Source organism: Phascolarctos cinereus, unplaced genomic scaffold (genome assembly GCF_003287225.1).
Source record: "Phascolarctos cinereus isolate Bilbo 61053 unplaced genomic scaffold, phaCin_HiC Scaffold_5;HRSCAF=322, whole genome shotgun sequence".
NCBI lineage: Eukaryota > Metazoa > Chordata > Mammalia > Diprotodontia > Phascolarctidae > Phascolarctos > Phascolarctos cinereus.
Genome location: NW_027555958.1, coordinates 287,228,471 through 287,248,361, shown reverse-complemented (window position 1 = coordinate 287,248,361; position 19,891 = coordinate 287,228,471). Strand labels below are relative to the sequence as shown.

At 39.6% G+C, this 19,891-nt stretch overlaps 1 protein-coding gene across 2 annotated transcripts in view; it reads right to left on the bottom strand.

Annotated features, from left to right (window-relative positions):
* The window catches only part of TMEM94 (transmembrane protein 94), a 48,943-nt gene extending 45,132 nt beyond the window's left edge, over positions 1 to 3,811 (bottom strand). The window contains exon 1 of one of the 2 annotated variants that reach the window (XM_021002638.2): positions 3,715 to 3,811. The gene's annotated coding sequence lies outside the window, so the exon portion shown is untranslated. Of the gene's footprint in view, positions 1 to 2,121; positions 2,140 to 3,714 lie in introns of those variants that run through there. The other variant, XM_021002639.2, reaches the window with a different exon arrangement.
* Between the last annotated feature and the right edge of the window lie 16,080 nt (positions 3,812 to 19,891).

Below are 19,891 nucleotides of genomic sequence, written 5' to 3'. Positions count from 1 at the left end.
GTAGCAAATCTTCAATGTAGACAAAACGGGCCTATTTTATCAAAGAATGCTATCTTGAACCTGCATTTTGGTAGAGGAAAAAACTATGCTAAGGTATAAAGCTCCAAAAAATAGTGACTCTTCTGCTTGGAGGGGATGTATCCGAGACTTGCAAATTAAAACCTGTTCTTGTGCACCACTCAAAAAATCCCAGAGTAGAGGGCAGCTAGGTGGCCCAGTGGATAGAGCACCAGCCCTGAAGTCTGAAGGACCTGAGTTGAAATCCAGCCTCAAAGCAAACACTTGACACTCACTAGCTGTGTGACCCTGGGCAAATCGCTTAACCCCAACTGCCTTAAAAAAAAAATCCCGGAGTATTGAAAGGAAACAGCAAGTCCACACTACCTGTGCATTATTTTGCTAACTCTAAGACATAGATAATGCATCATCTTTAAACAATAATAAGGGCATTACTTTGAAGATTTTACTTATTTTGAATAATTCCCCAGGTCACCCTCCCCATCTGGATGGTATTAATGAAAATAATGCTACCTATGGATCAGGGAGTGATTGCTACACACTACATTTGTCCTGGCAATTGCAGCTTTGGATGAAGATAAGGAATTGACATTGAGAGATTTCTGGAAGTCCTAATATTTATCATGCAATCAAGAATACTGATAAGGCATGGGAATGTGTAACAGAAACATGTATGAAGAGAGTCTGGGGAAAAAGTATGCCCACAGTTTATTTCTGATTTTTGTGGATTTGACAAAGATGAAAAGTTTCAAGAAGTAACAAGATTGTAAAATTAGCACAAGAACTGGAGCTAGAAGTAGATGAGAATGATGTGGAAGAGTTGGTTGAGTCTTACGAAGAAAAACTACTGAAGTATTTGATTGAGCCTCTAGCTACAAAGACGGCAAAAGAAAAAAGGGAAGCTTAGGAACTAAAGGTTGAACCAAAAAGGTCAACAACAAAACAGCTGGTGTAAGCATTTCATCATTTGAGTAAATTTTTTTCTTGTATTAAAAAGCTGGATCTGAATACTTCAAGATTTTTAAAAGTTCAAATACTAGTTGAAGATAATATTGCTCAATATTGTCAGATACACAAGGGGAAAAAAGAGCCACTGTCCAAACATCTTTCAACAGCTTCAAAAAAAAGTCGCACAACCAACCCCCAGTGGTAAAGGCTAGGTACAGAGGCGGGGGGAAGGGGCAACATACTGCATATCTATGTTTACTGTACAATACTGTGTACACTTTATCATTAACTTTACCTTTCACTTCATTATTCTGTTTATTATCAAAGTATTTAATATGTCTGTATTTTAGTATGTTTTATGACTCGCATAAAGGTATTATTTTGTGTATGCCTTTGTTATAAAGGCTAAATGAAGTGGATCAGTAGGAATAATTTACATTATGTAAAAACTTCTTTACTTAGAGGTCTGCCCATGGTCCACTTATGTTAAGGAGAATTGTCTATAATTGTGTGACCATAGGCTAGTCACTGAACAGCTGTGTGCCTTAGAAAACTCACTTAAAAGTTAGACAAGTTGCTGATCTGTTTACAAGGTACCCAATCCAGTGAAATCACAGGTCCAGGCCAAATATGGAGGGATGTAAGCTTTTTCAGACCATGAATCATTTCATTAGGGTAAGAGATCACTAGCCCTACTTGCTTTCCATTAAAAATAAACAAACAAAAAAACACACTTCACCAGAATTGATGACAATTAATCATTTTTTTAAAATTAATGATTCTACCTTAAGGGCTCTGAAAACTATTCATTCTTGCCAAAAACTGAAGTACAGACCTATCATGTTATAGATATTACTAGAGAAAACAATGGACCACCTGAATGATCCTTAAAGACCACCAGATTATTCTTTGAGAACCACTGTTCTAGTAGAAAAATCCAAACGTTTGGATTCTCTTCTAGATGGATTCTCTTATAGACTGTTAACACATGAGCCCAGAGAAGGCCCTTTATATACCTATAGTTCAATCTCATGTGCAAAATGCTAGAATGTGTTTTTCCTAGGAGTATCCAAGGGATAAATTCAATTGAAGTCTTTAAAACTGAATTGCTCAAATAAAGGTATAAAAGAACTGCCAGAGTGATCATTTTCTCACCTGGGCAAAGAAACACCTACAGAGAAGGAAAATAGACTCAGTGTGGTGGTTCTTTCTCTTCTGGACAAGTCATACTGTAACTAGATTGGGAGGAAAGGCAACAGAAGAATTATGACCTGATGAATAAAAGGTATGGAGTAGTAAAAGGCTGAATGAAATATACAAAGCAGTGGAAAGAGTGCTTGATTGAGAGTAAAATTCCTACTCCGCTAGGTAGTGTATATAAAGTGCTTTGCCAACTTTAGAGAGCTATATAAATATCAGCCGTTACTGTTAACTACTTGTGTGATAATTGTGTGACTTTTGGCAGGTCACTTAACCTGGCTGGGCCTCAGTTTCTTCACCTATCAAAAAGACAGCTTCTAAAAAGTCTTCCAGCTCTATAGCTAAAATGCTAAGAGCAGAATTTTCTTCTATTCTCTGCCCAGGGAGTAGCCCTGGAAGTGGTATGAATTATAGATGTCTGGGAAGTAGAGTAACAAGTGGTTCCTTAGGGTGTTATGGGGCAAGAATGGGTGAACCATACCCACATATGAACTGCAGAGAACAATAAAAACTTTGGGTTTTACTAGATGGGAACAATTGTGTTCGAAATTGGTGACTGAGGAGGTAGGAGAGTTACCAAGCCAGAGTATGAGTCTGTCCCACCCATGTCTGGAACTCTCTTCCTCCTCATCCCTGCTTCCAGGCTTCCCTAATATATCTCAGCAAAGGTCACCTTCTGCAAGAAGTTTAATGCCTTCCCTCTGAGATTATCATCTCCAACATAATATGGTATATAGCTTGTACAGAATTGGCAGCATGTTTTTGTCCCCATTAGAGCGTGAGCTCCTTGAGAGTAGGGATTTTTTTTTGGCTTTTTTTTGTATCTGCAAAACTCAGTACCGGGCCTACCACGCAGGTAGTTGGCTCTTAATAAATAAATGCATATTGAACTTCCAACCTGGGACGACAGCAAACTAAGTTTATCAAAGAGGTCCAGGGAACAAAGCTGAGCAGCTCAGTAGCTTCCAGGAAAACAAAGCAGGTGCAGGACCTTTTGGGGGGGGTGAGGGGTGGGGGGGGGTTGGGCACAAGAGCTGAAGTCCTGCTTCCAGGCAACAGCTGAGCTGGGGCGGGGAGGTGGGGAGTGGACAAAGTTTTGGCTTGGCCTTGGGACTCCCCCAGGGACTATAAATATACATTACAACATCAGAGCTAAAAAGCTCAGGGTCAAAGACCATGCATGGCAGACCTGAGGCCCTGGACCAGGAATCCACCAGGACCCACCCTTTGTGTATATGTGTGGGGGCTGGGGGGTGAGGGGGTTTCCTGGCCAGCTGGACCACCAGGAGGGAAGCCTAGGGCAAGGGCCCTTAGGGAAGGGGATAATCAAGAAGAGGGAAAGGAGAAGGGAGGCAGTGGCCAGCCCCCTCCATTCATTCCACTTCTCCCCCGGGGCGAACTCCAGGCGAGGCCCATTCTCCCAAGTGCAGACCCCAGACTCCCCTGGTCTTGGGCCAGGAGGCCAGAGGAGGAAGGGGGTACAGAGGGGTCAGCCCTGAACCAGACTGCTCCTCCCCACGGGCCGGTCCGTGGCCTTCTTGTACTTACCAGGCCCTCGGGGGTCCTGTCCTCCTCTCGCCAGAGTCTTCGCCCCCCCTCCCCTTCCCCCCACTCCTCACTTCACCTCCCCTCCACCAAGGGCCGCCGCCATCAACGTTCCTGGCAATACTAAAAGGGAAACCCCTCTTTCTTCCCTTTTCAATTACGGAGATGCCGGCTGACTGAGAAGCGTTCCGTGATTCTATTGGTCAAGGGCTAGTGTGGCGGCAGTTTTTCAAGATTTCATTGGTTTTGGGATAAGACGGGCTGAAGTTACTTCCGCCCTTTGAGGCCCTGGTAGGGGCAGACCTCTGCGTGTGAAGTGACACCTGAGGGAGGGACGGAGGGAGAGAAAAGAGCCTTCCTGGCTCCGCACTGGATGACCGCCCACGCCTTGAGGCGAGGTGCTGGGCGCTGGAGCTCTTCAGCCTCAGGGGCAAAGAGGACAACCTTCTCTCTTCTTCCTGTCCCTGCCCTAGAGGAAAAAAGAGTAGCTTCCTGGCGTTAAAAAACCCAACGCGGCAATCAATATCTTAGCATCTCCCTCCCCTCCCCCGTACCCTATTTGTTCAGTTCACCCAACGTCTATTGTGCAACTCTCAGCTCTGGAGAATGTTCTGGGCCTTGCTCTGGAGATACGACTGTGCTAAGCTCTGCTCTTGGGATACAAAAAACCAAAACAAAACGAATTAGTACCTTCCTTCGGAGAGCTTATGTCTTCCTAGGAGATACAAAATGTGTGTTCATACTTTAAATACAAGATAATTTGAGGAGGGCGAAAGATAGCACCAACAATTGGCTGGGGGTGGGAAAGAATCAAGAAAGGCTTTATCATTGGAAATGGCAAATGAGCATCCAGGCACAGGCTGGACAGGGAATGCTGATTTGGCGCCACAGAATATATAGGCAGACAGCTTTCCCTAACTTTCCCTCCCACCCACTTGTCCCTCTTAAGCTTCCTCCTTCCTGTCTGTGATAACAAGGGGGATGCTTAGATCACAGAACCAGGAGCATCCTTCCCTCTTCTCCCATATACAGAAACGTTGCTGCCAATGAATGAATAAGCGTTTATTGCCTGTTATGTGTCAGGCGCTGGGCTAGTTGCTGTGGACACAACTCAAGGTGTTTACATTCTAATAGGAGGATACACCATATATAGGGAGTGGGGGTGTGTCGGCGGGAAAGGCTTTTGGGTTGGAGAATCACAGGATTATGAACGGAATTATAGGGCAGATGATTATTATGTTATTTCAAGCTGTAATGGTAGCACTGACCCAACTACTATTCCCTAAGGCAAGAGCAAGAGAAGCAGGAAAATGGGCAGGTTGTGGGTTTGGGGAGAAAGTGAGGAGGTAGGGAGCACAAGACAAGATGGGCTTTGAGTTCCAGATGGATTGTTGAATGGGATGTGAAGCATCGACTGGGGCTTCACAGATCTAGCGGCAAATTTTCATCCAATCACTCTAGGTACAATGCCCACGCTGAGTGGATTAATTAATTCACCAAGGGGTGAAGGCCCAGTCCTTTGAGTTGCTATTCCTGATGGGGCAAAGGAAGTACATGCATTGGGTAAACCCATAACAGTAACAATCATAATACCCAATTTATGTAGCAGTTAAAGGTTTATACAGTGTTTTACCTGACCATCCATTAGACCAACTGTCTTTCGACTTTATTCCATATTCCCTAGGCTTAGCACAGTGCCTGGTTGTTGTTCAGTCCTTTTGTTCTTCTCTGATTCTTCATGACCCCATTTGGAATTTCCTTTGCAAAGATGCTGGAGTGGGTGCTTAATAAATATGTATTGACTGGCTTATTGACCACCTCATTGGTCCCAAGTAGCATGATCTCATGCTTGAACTGAATCTCTTCCTAGACTAGTAAAATAATACCGTGCCGATCTTTGAGAACCTAGCAGGCCCTCATATCTCTGTGTTCCAAGGGATGCCAGTCTGGAGTCTTGTGAAAAACCTCCTGCCACTTATATTAGAATAGAAGATGGGAAAAGTTAGATTCCTTTTGTAATAAATTTCAACCTTCTTTGAAATACTAGCTTCTAGGCAGCTAGGTGGTACAGTGGTTAGAGCACTGAGTCTAGCATTAAGAAGATCTCTGTTCAGATCTGGCCTCAGACACTTACTAGCTGTGTGACTATAAGCAAATCACTAACCTCTGTTTACCCCCAGTATCCTTAACTATAAAATGGGGATAATAGCATCTATCTCGCAGGACTGTTGTGAAGATCAAATGAGATATTAAATCTCATTTGATATTTATAATATAATTCAAATATCATTTACATATAATATAATTCAAATATCATTTATAAGAAATATGTACATATTATATCAAAGGAGATAATATTGTAAGATAATATGTGCCTGGCACATAGTAGGTGTTTAATTAATCATTGTTCCTTTCTTGCCTCCTTCCCTTCCCTGTGTGACATTGGGGAGATAAAAGAGTATTGGATTTGGAGTCAAAGAAACTGATTTTTTAAATTCTAACTCTACTGTTTACTATCTGTGACTTTGAGCAAGTCACTTTACCCACCTTATCCTCAGTTTCTTCATCTGCAAAATAAGGATTGGACTAGAATTATATCATCTTTAAGGTCCCTTCCAGCAATAAAATATTATTTCTTCCTTCATCCCTTAGTTACCTAACGAAATGGAATTTCAGCACCTAACTTCATAAGTGATTGAATCACTGTTGAGCTGCTATCTATACAAACATAAAAATTTGGCGAACATTTATTAAGTATCTGTTTTATGCCAAGGGCAGTAAGATTAAGTGACTTGCCCAGGTTTCAAGCATGGATGGATAGGTGAATGTTGATGTCATTCACAAAAATAAGGAAGTCATGAAGAGGAACATCTTTTGGGGGAAATAAAAGTTTCTGGAAAGCAGTCTGGCAGAAATCCAGTTGAGACTATATACCAAAATAAGCTCCACATGAATGCATAACAGATATGAAAGTCCACATAATAAGCAAATTAGAGGATGTAGGAAGGAAATACTTTTCACAGCTATGAATTTGGGAAGAATTCATGATCAAACAAGTAATAGAGATAATCACAGGAGATAAAATGAACAATGTTGATTACATAAAATTAAAAAGTTTTTGCACAAATAGAATTAATGCAGTTATAATTAGAAAGGGAAAAGGTAACTAGTAATAAATATCTGCAGTAAGTTTCTACCATTAAGTTCTCATATGCAATACATATAAAGAACTGATTCAAATATATAAAAACCAGAGCCATTGACCAATAGATAAATGGGCAAAGGATATGAATTGAAAGTTCTTGAAGGAAGACATTCAAGCTATCTATAGTCATATGAGGAAAAAATGCTCCAAACCACTAATAATTAAAGAAAATCAAATTAAAACAACCCTGAGGTTTCACTATATGCCTTTCAGATTATCAAAGATGACAAAAAAGGAAAATGACAATTGTTAGATGGGCTGCAGGAAGACAAGCACACTAACCAACACGTTGGTGGAGCTGTCTCAGTAATGCTGAAAAGAAACTGAACATAAGTGCACCAATAATAAGTCTGTTTAATAAAAACATTTTCAAATGCCCCCAAGTACAAGCAGTCCCCAAAGTGATGAAGAAGTAGTTAATCGGAAGATAAATGCAATTAAAAGTCACCTGAAAGGTTAAAAGCAAGAAAGTTGTCTGGTGGCCAGCTGGGTCCCAGATCAATCCACCTATGGACAAGGTTAATTCAAACTTCCCTAGGTTTGCTCCATAACTTCTTAGTTCACAACAGTTTTGGTTGGCATTGTGGGAGTGTGTGTATGTGACGGGTGAGGGGTATGAACTTTAACTCAAACTTCCATGAGTAATCTGGCACACAACAGATTATTCATTGGTCCAGACTTTCTGGAAAGTATTTTGGAAATATATTCCCCTTAAATCACTAAACTATGTATCTTTTGACCCCAAAATTTCACTACTAGGCTGATACTCCTAAGAGATCAAAGAATAAAGAAGAAAAGGGCTCATATGTACAAAAATATTTATAGCCACTCTTTTTGTAGTACTAAAGAATTGGAAACTAAGGGGTTGACCATTAACTAGGGAATGGTTGAACAAGTTATGAACTATGAATGTAATGAAATATTGTTTTTCCAGAAAAAATAATCAAAGGGTTGGTTTCAAGGGAAATCCAGAAAGATTTATGAATTGATGCAGAATGAAACAAACAGAATCTGAAGAGCTATTTATATAATAATAACATCATTATAAATTTTAAAAAACACTATGAAAGATTTAGGAACTCTGATAGATGAAATAACCAACTACTACTCCAGAGGATCTATGATGAAGCATAATGCCCACCTCCTGCCAGAAAGGTTATGGTCTCAAGACACAAATGAAACATAAATTTTCAGAAATATTCAATGTATGGATTTATTTTGCCTGAGTTGCATATTTGTTACAAGAGTTTTCTTTTTCCCTTTTGTTCTTGTCAGTTTTAGGGAGGAAATTAGCAATAGTATTGTCCAAAAAAGAAAGGATAAAAGAAGGAAAGGGGGGGTCATTGTAGCATTTTTTTTCAGTGTTTGGAAGGAAACGCATAAGCAGGACAACTTTGAAAGTAACATTGAATTTATTATATACTTAAATGGAAAAACAAGATATATGTAATACAGATTTGTGGTTTCATGTACAATCTTCCTTATTGACTCTACTTTATAAAATATTAATTTTATCTGGTATCTAAGTTCCAAATGTTTTTTTAAAAATTTTTTTAAAAGAAAGATAATCCATTTCTTTGTGAATATAATGGGTTTGAGGTGCTTGTAGGACATCTAGGTGGAGGTATCCAATAGGCACCTGGAGATATGGGTCTGGAATACATGAGAGAGGTCAGAGCTAGGGATATATAGTGCTGGGAATAGTTTGCATAAAAGTCATAACCCGGTTCAGGACTGCCTCATTTAGAATTACTGCTGTATTCACCAACACCCTAGATTATTTTGCCCTTAGCCAGCTTGCCTGGCCAATCCTCAACCTTGATCAATCTCAGTGTATATTTTTACTACTTCTCTTGAGCCATAGAATACTGCTGGAAAAAGTCCTAAAACTACACAGACTGGATCTTTTACAGAGGATCCTTACTGCTCTTTGACATCCATTTATTTTTCTCTTGTTGACTTTCTAATGTACTCTCCATAACAGCAGTTCTCAACCTTCTTTCTCCCAAAGCCTCTAATCCTCCTTCCCCTTCTGCACATGAGCTTGCTTACTAATTTACTGAGAAGATCAAGGCTAACTACCTTTCTCTTCATTTCAAAATGTCTTTGGGTCTATGCCAATAGTCTAAACTCTGAGGAAAAGATGGCTTTCTTCCTTTCCAAAGTTAACTTAATTCCATTCTCTTGAACCTCCTCTGGGAGACCTAGCTTCCTTCATTATCACCTTTCTCCTTATCCTCTTCAATCTTTCCCTTTCCATTGGATCTTTTCTTCTTGCCTGTAAAAAGTCAAAGGTCTCTGCTATCTTGAAAATGACTGTATGTGACTCAGCTTTCCTTGTTTCTCGCCTTCATTTCACAGCCAAACCAGTGGTCTCCATTTCATCATCACCCACTCCTTAACTTCCTGTAATCTGGTTTCTATCTGAAATATTGTATTGAAATTTCACTCAGAGATCACCAGTGATCTAAACCCCAAATCCAGTGGCCTTATCTGAGGCCTCATTCTCCTTGATGTCTACGTAGCATTTGACATTCTCTGTGTTCTCTCCTGCTCAACACCGTCTCCCTATAACACTAGGGTGACAGTGGCTTCCCCTATGTGTGCCCTTGGCAGGTGTCCTAGTTGATATTCAAAGTGTTATAGTAGCAGTAGCAGCAAGTTCATTTGCTATTTGACATTCAAAGTGTTATAGTAGCAGTAGCAGCAAGTTCATTTGCTATTTGACACTATCTCATGGTTTGCCTTCTGAAAACCTACAGTAACACATAAGGTGTCATTTACCATTAACCAGCAAGGGCACGTAGTGTCTATGTCCTAGAAGTTAACAAAGCCACTAGCTACAAAAGGCCTGATAGGAAAGAAACCCCTCCCGAAACTGGGTTCTGAAAGAGTCCAGAATTATTAAAATAAGGAAACCTCTAGTTCTAGTCTTTACCTCTGAGAAATTTCCTAGTTCAATTTTGATGCTAGGATTTACAAAGGCAATCAACTTTTCTTTGGCCAAATGGTTGATTTAGAATAGCAAAATTTCAAAGAAATTATCATGTATTCCTCTCTGGTAGAGGATCATTCTACCCAATTATCCTCCTAAACATCCTGCTTCACCCAAAGATCATGGAAAAGAAATGGTAAGTGGGGGAGGAGCAATGCTGCTACAGAGTGCCCAGATCCAGGTCCTGGACCAGAATAGTGAAAGCAGAAACAACAGGGAATGTTTGGGGGTTGGAATGATCTCCCTGCCTTCCCACCAACTGACTGAGATTTCATAGTAGCTTCCAGTTCAGTCCCACTCTACTTTCACCTCTATGATGCCTTGTTTTAGCTCCAAGTTCTATGCCTCTGAAGCACCCATCTTTGGGGTGTGTTCCAGCTTTCTCTCCTGCTCCTTGTCTGAAGGGGAAAAGGGTAAGAACCAGCACTATTTCTCTTCATTCACTATGTTGCATGAGCAACAACCAATTATGGAGAAGGAAAAGAAAAAAAAGTTTGGATCTCAAGGATACTCATATGGAAGTAAGGAAAAAAGAATCCAATACTGTTGGCTTACTGGCTTTGTCAGGCTTCTGACCTCTCATGTGGCTTACCCCAGAGCAATTATCTACTCCCCTGGCATTGCACAAGTGTGGGTGGCATCCAGAATCTTTCCCTGGTGGAGAGATGGAGAGGAGATAGGAAAGAGAGATCTTAGAAATGTTGCATGCCATCCCTCCCTCTTTTCCCAGCTGCCTTATCTCCCCTTGGGATACATGACAATCCAGAAGAGATAAGGAAGTCTCCTGTGGGCCCCAGTTATATTATATTGATTTCTGTGGACATCAGTTACACTATGTTGACTATATCAACAAAAACTCTCAGACTACTCTTTCTTCTGTTCTAATTCCTCTTCTTCCTCATGCTCCATTAATAAAAGCACACACTAAAGTTCAGCTCTCTAATCTTTTCTCTATATGCCCTCTATTTTAGAGCTCTCATCTTCTCTCAGCTTGAACTACTATACTAACTCAATGAAACTGACTGCTAAATCACGGGAGATAGCCTTGACCATTTCCAAACTGATCTTTAAATATTGTTTTCATCAATTTTCATCACTTTGCTCCAAAACCTTATGTAGCAAGGCTATGAAGAATGACTTGTTTCCCCACTTCTAAGGTAATCCAAGGGTGTGTTTGTTAATTAATACAATTTCAACATATTTCTCAATTAATCAGCTACTCTCAGAGCCCCTGCCAGTTCATTAAATATTAATTTAATAAATTGGAAAAACTTCCAAAATAGTTACTTATGTGTATCTATATCTTAAATTCCTTAATCTTCTAGGATAGATAAATATGTGTAAGTATTCTGGCTTCACTCTCTCAGTGTAAGGTTAGCATATCTCTTCCTCATGTTTCTAGGGGTACTCCTGAAGAGTTGGAGTGTGTCTCCTCTAATGCTACCAGATCAAGCCCTCATTCTGGTGTGGTCACCCCACTACTAGCCCCAGTTCCATTTAACCACTTAACTTCAATTAGCTTTTACCAAGTGATATTTATTTTGAAGAGAGAACAAGAACAAAAGTAGAACATTTCCCCGCCCCCCCCAATATTTTGGCAATATATACTCCCTTATGCTACCTCAGTCCCTAGGGAGAGTGGGCTCAGATCTAATACAGTTTCTACATGGCATTAGTCCCACCAAGTTTATGTCCAAATGTAGTTTTACTGTTGGATGAGCCCTATCTCAGTTACAACTGGGTTAGGTCCCATAGATCATCCTTTGCTGTTCTTCAAAGCCTCAAAGCTGGACCATCTAGCTGAAAATTTAGCATAGATTCTACTCTTGAAACTCTTAATAGCTTTCAAAACTCACAAGGTCATAGCCTTCAGTCTCCTTCATACACTCCTAAATACACACACACACACACACACATAGAGGCAAAGGACCAAGTCTGTATTCATTGTCCACATGTTGGCCTCAGATGGAGAGGGCTTAAGTCTTCTCTCCTAACAGCACTGTCTCTCTCACTAAAGTGGTACCAGATAGTAAGAAGATAGACTGAAAGGGAGTAGTAAATTCTGGTAGACTAGTGCTTTTCAGTAAACCCCAGTTTTAGCTACACATCCTCAGCCAATCAAAGAGACTCCTTTTCACTTGATAGAAGACCAGAACTAGTTACAGAATGTCTGCCTGCACCTGTTCCAAAGTCCACAAGAGGATTGTTATCAGATGAGCACACTGCAGATTCCTAAGGTCTGTAACTTATTGGACAGTTCCCCATTACAGGTAGGGAGAGAAGAGAGAGAGAGAGAGAGAGAGAGAGAGAGAGAGAGAGAGAGAGAGAGAGAGAGAGAGAGAGAGAGAGAGAGAGAGAGAGAGAGAAAACACAATTACTATGTGCCAGGTACTTTGTTAAGTTCTAGGGATACAAATACAAGCATTTAAGACAGTCTCTGTTCTCAAGGAGTTTGTACTCTAGTGGGGGAAGAAAATACATAAAAGGGAACTGGAAAGTAGAGGGGTTGTTGCTGTAGAAGGAGAGTTGTGGTGGCATAGTGTGAAAATGGCTGGGAAGTAGCATGGAAGCCTGAGTCTCAACAAGATGAGGGAAAATCTCACCTAACAGAGCTGAGGGCCTCAAGAACAGATTTTAGGTTACTAATAGGGAAGACATGGAGGTGATGGTCTGAGTAGAGAAGGCACAGAATGAAATAAACACGGAAGTTACTGAACACATGGTTTCTTAAAAATGAAATAATAAAATAGATAACTATTTGCTGTTAGCTGTGATAATGATCACAACCAGGGTCACCTCAAATCTTACTGTAAATGCAGATGACTTCTTTTTCCGTCTGAAAATATAGTCCTGCACTATTTAGTTCATTAAGGATAGCAAAGTATCTTCATAAGAATTCTCTTCATTCTCTTTACCAGATTAAGGTTAAAAGCAGTTCCATCAAGAAAGATTTCTCCATCCTCTTTCTCTCTTTCTTCTTTGGCTTCTCTCTAGCCATGACAGGAAAACATTATCTTCAGCCTCTCTCAAGCTCAAGCTAATTAAATATGATGAGTTTGTCCAGATTCCATCACAAAATTCTCTTTATGATATTTCTTTACAAATATAACAGAATAGTTCTAACGCTTAGAGGGATAATTTCCCCTTACTTTATTTCTGTTTCCTCCATAGTTTCCCCTACAGATCCTTTTAGACCCAAATTAAACTCTCATACATTCTCCTTGACTCTACAGAGAAAAGCATCTCATAGAATGATAGTTACAATTGTAACACCAAACTGTCCTTTCCCTAACATTCCATTGGACTCTTAAAAATACAGTAACAGAGTCTGTAGCCTCCATGAAAATCTACTGAAACAGGTATTACACTTAAATGGTACCCTAGAGGAAGTGTTCTAACATCCACATCTAATAGATTTCTCATCACTTCCAATTACCACTAGCCCACAGCAATAATACACCACAGTCTTGGAGGAAGTGAGGCAAATGAGCAAGCACCAAAGCTTGACCCTACCCTTTGCATTCTCTCTCTCCTGGAACAAGCAAGCAAGATGAAGAATATCAAATGGGTGAACTCTGGTATAAAGTTTATTCTATGTTTCCAGAGTCTATCATCTCTATGGAAATGCTCTCTGGGCAGCAGCCTGGAAAGAATTATATATGCAGCAGCCTGGGGAAAAAAAAATTACACACACACATATTCCTTGCTGGGGCCAGAATCTTTGTAATCCCTTGCAAAAATCAGCCTGGGTGTACTTAAAATTTGTCATTATGTAATACAAAAACAGATGTGGTGATGAATGTTTGTAGATCCTGCTGCTGGGGAAGCTGATACTTATTGATCACTGGAGTTCAGGTGTGAGAATGAGAATTAGAACCTACCTTGGTGGTAAGAAAACCATAGGCTTATCCTATTGTTATCCTGGGGATGGTTTGTTATGGTGGCATGTCATAGGATGGGTGGGCTTTTACCACAAAGGAAACTGAGACATTGCAGAAAAGTTTACTTAAGAAAGTTTACATACATCACTGGAACAATGGTTTTCACAGAAGAAAGCTAATTAAATGAGTTGGAAACTTAGATGGAGATTGTCCTTTCTCCCTATTTAGTTGTTTAAGCTAGGTTTGGCAGATCCTCCCAAGGGCTGCTATAACTAGATTAAAATATAATTAGGAAATATTTAACTGAATAAAAATACAATAAAACATAAACAATGGTAATTTGTGGTTTTCTAAATCACAGATCCTTCTGTATGGTTTAGTTGTCCATTTCTGTTTGAGTCTAACGCCACTGCCCTATATTCTCTGATTAGCCAACATGGGAAACAATTTGATTCTGCCTTTGGAATGAAGTCCCACCTAAGTGACATCAGACTTTAGCTGGGTATCTCCTCTGGCATACCACTGCAAAGGTCTAGAGAAGCCAGCTGGTGGAGCTTGTGTAAAATTGTGTAAATATGCCTCTCTATACAAATAGCAGGATGGGGAATGGTACCCACTGCCTAGCTTAATGGGTGGAGATTGAGCTCTTGTAGAAGAAACTTTGAGTATGGCTCTTGAAACATGGGGTTGATAGGGAGAAAATCATCTCTCAACTTATGAGAGTACTAGTAAAGCCGCATCTTGACACTATCTCGGCAGAAAGAACCTTTCTGTTTCACTCAAACTTATGGCATCCCCTGAAACCCTAACCACATTTGGTGGTCTTGAGTTACACACATTCTTGTATTTAGATTTGAAGGAAATCTGGGATGTCATCAAAGGATAAAGAGTGAAGTTCCACCAAGGCATGAATCATTTTAACTGTAAGATGGTGAGGGCACCAGAGGCTACATGCCTGGAAAGAGAAATGCTGACAAATATGAGGGGCTGTTTGAAACTAGCAACCAGGCTACTATCACACTGGGTCTATTTTGTTATCATTGCTGTTCAGTAGTTTTTCAGTTGTGTCTGACTCTTCATGACTCCACTTGTGATTCTCTTGGCAAAGATACAGGAATGGTTTGCCATTTCCTTCTCCAGCTCATTTTACAGATGAGGAAACTGAGGCAAACAGGGTTGAGCGACTTGCCCAGGGTCATACCACTAATGAGTATCTGAGGCTAGAATTGAACTAAGGAAGATGAGTCTTCCTGACTCTAGGCCCAGGGCTCTTATCCACTGTGTCACCTAGCTGCCTACTAGGATCATTAGGGGACCCTAATTTCCATTGGTGGTTTGTGAGCAGGCCAAGGGCATCATTACTCAAGTGGAGAAGGGTAGAAGACCTCTTCTGGGTTGAGTTGTGGTGTTCACTCTGGATGAGTTTATTTGGTGAACAGACATGAACTCTGAGGAATTGGCACTTTTATGGACACTTTTGGCAACCTCTGTATTGAAGCTGATAAGACCCCTCCACACTTCACCCAGTTAATTGGTAGATAGGTGTTACTTTGCTGAATTGCTGGAGAAAGATTGGGATAGCTGCAGGAAGCTCATTGAAAGGTAGCTAAATTCCCGTGTGAAGTTATCCAGGCTTATTGCTCTCTAGTGCCATCTATAGTTAAAAAGAGGGAATAGCAGGGAATTAAATAGAATTATGCTTTGTCTCCTCTTCTCCAAGCCAATAGTAAAGCATAGCTAGCTAATAGCAAAACAGATGAAAAGCCTTTATTTTCCTCTTTTTTTCTCTCCTAAACTAGAGAGAGCAGTACAGGTCAACACAGACAAGCTGAGAAACTTCTTGTGACTATCTTTTCTCAGCTAGTTTTCCTAGTTCTGTCTATATGTACCTATCATTTAAATCCAATTTACTTGCATGTCATAGCATCACTTCCCTGACATCACGCTCCTCTTCAAGAACAAAAGACAAACAACAACAACCTATTTATAGCTCCTTCTCAAAAATCCTTATATCTTTTCTTTCTAGCTCTATATGTCCAAAATCAGGTTCCTGGTGGTTGGCAAGTTATTTGTGTTTACCTTATGAAGTAAAACCCAAGAAATCCACTTTTTAGTGAGGTATGAATGCAATAGTCCTTATATGATCTCCCTGAAGACCCTAAGCAGTCATTTAAAAAATTCTGAAAAGCCACATGCAAATGAACTGAACAGAATGCCCTGAAGCCATCCTTACTTTAGTCATTGCATTGCCTTCTCTACATTTATCTTCTAGCCAATTCCCTATTTGCTCCCCAGAACAGTCTGTGCCTCTCAAGCAGTTTATTTGAGAAGCTGTGTCTCTTTTCTAGCTGTTTTTTTTTATTAGTTTTTCCTATATAAATTTTGTTAATGTCTCTTCAGTAACCAAACTATTCACATACAAAAGAAGCAGTATCTTAAACTAGTACAGCATTTCTTTGCATAGCTCTATCTCCTGCCATTGTCTCCATTCTATGGTGCCTACAACCAGTCATTTCCTTGCTTCTTGGCTTATATCACTTCTCCTAGTCTTTAATAACTACTCTTGCTGGCAGTCATCTATGGACAACTGAGAGAGAGAAAATGAAAATGAAAAAAGTTCAAATACACAGCTGTCATGATGTCTGGGGTGGAAGTCCCTCCCAAGTTCTAAGCAATATTTCCAATGTGATTGTAGCTCAACTCTTTAGGGATAGATAGATAAATAGATTTGGTTTTCAGTTGTTCAGTCACATCCTACTCTTCATGACCCTGTGGACCACAGCACATCAATGCTGTCTGTGGGATTTTCTTGGCAAAGATAATGGAGTGGTTTGCCATTTCTTTCTCCAGTAGATTAAGGCAAACAGAAGTTAAGTGACTTTCCAAGGGTCACACAGCTAGTAAGTGTCTGAGGCTGCATCTTAACTCTGATCTTCCTGACTGTAAGCCCAGCACTCTAGTCACTGAGCCACCTAACTGCTGCACACACATACATACATGCACACACGTGTGTGTATGTGTATATATGTAGATTTGTATACACATATCATCTTTTAATATCATCGAAGTTTTGTTGTTATGTAGCCTTCAGGACAGAGAATCCATATCTGTATTAGTCATTCCTAGACTGTGTGTATGCTGAATTCATAGCTGGCTAGTGCTTCTACCTACCTCTGACATGCAACATCCAGCTTGGCATTGTCAAAATATAACAGTGGATTGTTTTCACCCCACACATAGAATTTTGTTCCATTCACATAGACTTTGAACTTTTCAATGACCACCCACTTCAAAGCCAAGAACTCTAGTTTATGAATGGAGTACTGAATCTCATTGTTAGTCAGTCTTCTGCTAGGGAATGTAATTAGTTTCTGGTAATCACCACTGTCTTGGTACCAGACAACTTCCCAGTCTTCCAAGTTGTAATCTGTGTGGGGGACAAAAGCTTAGATCTGCATAGATCAACATTGATACATATATGAGACAGTTATCCACATCATTGAAAACTTTGTGTGTTTTGGAGAAATTTGGCTTTTTTTTTTTGCCCTTCTGCTTTTGGATCTTTCAATCATGTATGCACAAGTGAGATCATTCAGTGGTTTAGCAGCAATAGCATGGTTCTTAACAATTTTTCAATAATAACTGCTGAATCCTAGAAGTCTTGGCTCTTGAAGATTCTGTGGATGTGACCAATTCAGAAGCACTTCTATCTTCTTGGGGTTAGTGCTCACACTTTTTGAGACTCACAATATGTGAGAGACTCACATATCTAAGAGAAACTCGGCAAAACTGGCACATATCAAATGATAGCTTCAGACCAAAATTCTCTAGACCAGAGGTGTCAAACATAGAGCCTGCCTGTGGCTGCATGCAACCCCACAATGCTCCAAACCAAATTAAAATGTAACCGGGAAATATTTAACAAAATTAAAATATATTACAATGTTTCAAAATTAAGACAACATGTAACCTGGAGAGATCCTTATGTATGGCCCCTTTCCTTTTTGAGTTTGACATCACTGCTCTAGAGGACCCATCTAAGTTCCAGATAATAAATGTCTCTGAATATTTTTTTTAAGCGAGGCAATGGGGTAAAATGACTTGCTCAGGATCACTCAGCTAGTAAGTGTCAAGTGTCTGAGGTCACATTTGAACTCAGGTCTTCCTGAATCCAGGGCCCGTGCTCTATCCACTGTGCCGTCTGGCTGCCCCCTTTTTTTTATACTATTTTTTCCCCCAATTATATGTCAAGAGAATTTTTAGCATTCGTTTTTACAAGATTTTGAGTTCCAAATTTTTCTCCTTTCCTTCCTCCCCTCCCCTCTTCCTAAAATGGTAGGCAATTTGATCTAAGTTATACATGTACTAGCATGTAAAACATATTTCCGTATTAGTCACAGTTGTGAAAGAAAAAACAGATCAAAAGGAAAGAAAAAACAAAAAAATAAAGCAAGTAGAAAGAAGTTTGTTTCGATCTACATTCAGAATCCATCAGTTCTTTATCTGGATGTGGATAGCATCTTCCTTCGTGTGTCCTTTGTATTTGTCTTAGATCATCGTGTTGCTGAGAAGAGCTGAGTCATTCATAACTGATCATCACACAATCTTGCTGATATTGTGCACAGTGTTTTCCTGGTTCTTCTCATTTTGCTTTGTACCAGTTCATACAATTTGTTCCAGGTGTTTCTGAAATCTGCCTGTTCATCATTTCTTACTGCACACTAATATTCCACTACATCCATATACCACAGCTTGTTCAGCCATTCCCCAATTGATGGGTATCCCTTCAATTTCCAAATTTTTTTACCACCATGAAAAGAGCTGCTATAAATATTTTTGCACGTGCACATTTTCCTTTGTTATGATCTCTTTGGGATACAGACCTAATAGTGCTATTGCTGGATCAAAGTGTATGCACAGTTTGGTTGCCCTTTAGGCATAGTTCCAAATTGCTCTCCAGAATGGTTGAATCAGTTTACAACTCCACCAACAGTGCATTAGTGTGCCAGTTTTCCCACATTCCCTCCAATATCCAATATTTTCCTTTTTTTCCCATCTCAGCCAATCTGATAGGTATGAACTGGTACCTCAGAGTTCTTTTAATTTGCATTTCTCTAATCAAAAGTGATTTAGAGGATTTTTTCATATGACTGTAGATGGCTTTGATTTCTTCACCTAAAAACTGCCTATTCATATCCTTTGACCATTTATCAATTGGGGGATGGCTTGTATTCTTAGAAATTTGACTCAATTCTCCATAAATTTAAGAAATTAGGCCTTTATTAGAGATACTTGCTGTAAAGATTGTTTCCCAGCTTTAAGCTTTCCTTCTAATCTTGGTTGCACTGGTTTTGTTTGTGCAAAAGTTTTTTTTTAATTTAACATAATCAAAATTATCATTTTTACATTTTGTAATGCTCTCTATTTCTTGTTTAATCATGAATTTTTCCCTTCTCCATAGATCTCACAGGTAGACTATTCCTAGTTCTTCTAGTTTGCTTATGTTATCATCCTTTATATCTAAATCATGTATCCATTTTGACTTGTCTTATACCTTATCTTGGTATATGATGTGAATATTGATCCATACCTACTTTATGCCCTATTGTTTTCCAGCTTTCCCAGCAGTTTTTGTCAAATATTGAGTTCTTATCCCAAAGGCTGAAGTCTTTGGGTTTATCAAACACTTGGTTACTATGGTGATTTAATACTGTGTTTTGTGTACCTAATCTATTCCACTGATCCACCACTCTATTTCTTAGTCAGTACCAGATAGTTCTGATGATTACTTTATAATTTAGTTTGAGATTTGGTATGGCTAGATCACCTTCCTTTGTATTTTTTTCAATAATTCTCTTGATATTCATGACCTTTTGTTCTTTCAGATGAATGTTATTGTTATTTTTTTCTAGCTCTATAAAATAATTTTTGGTAGTTTGATTGGTATGGCACTGAATAAGTAAATTAACTTAGGTAGAATTGTCATTTTTGTTATATTGGCTCAGCCTATCCATGAACAATTGATATTTTCCCAATTGTTTAGATCTGACTTTATTTGTGTGAAAAGTGTTTTGTAATTGTGTTCCTATAGTTACTGAG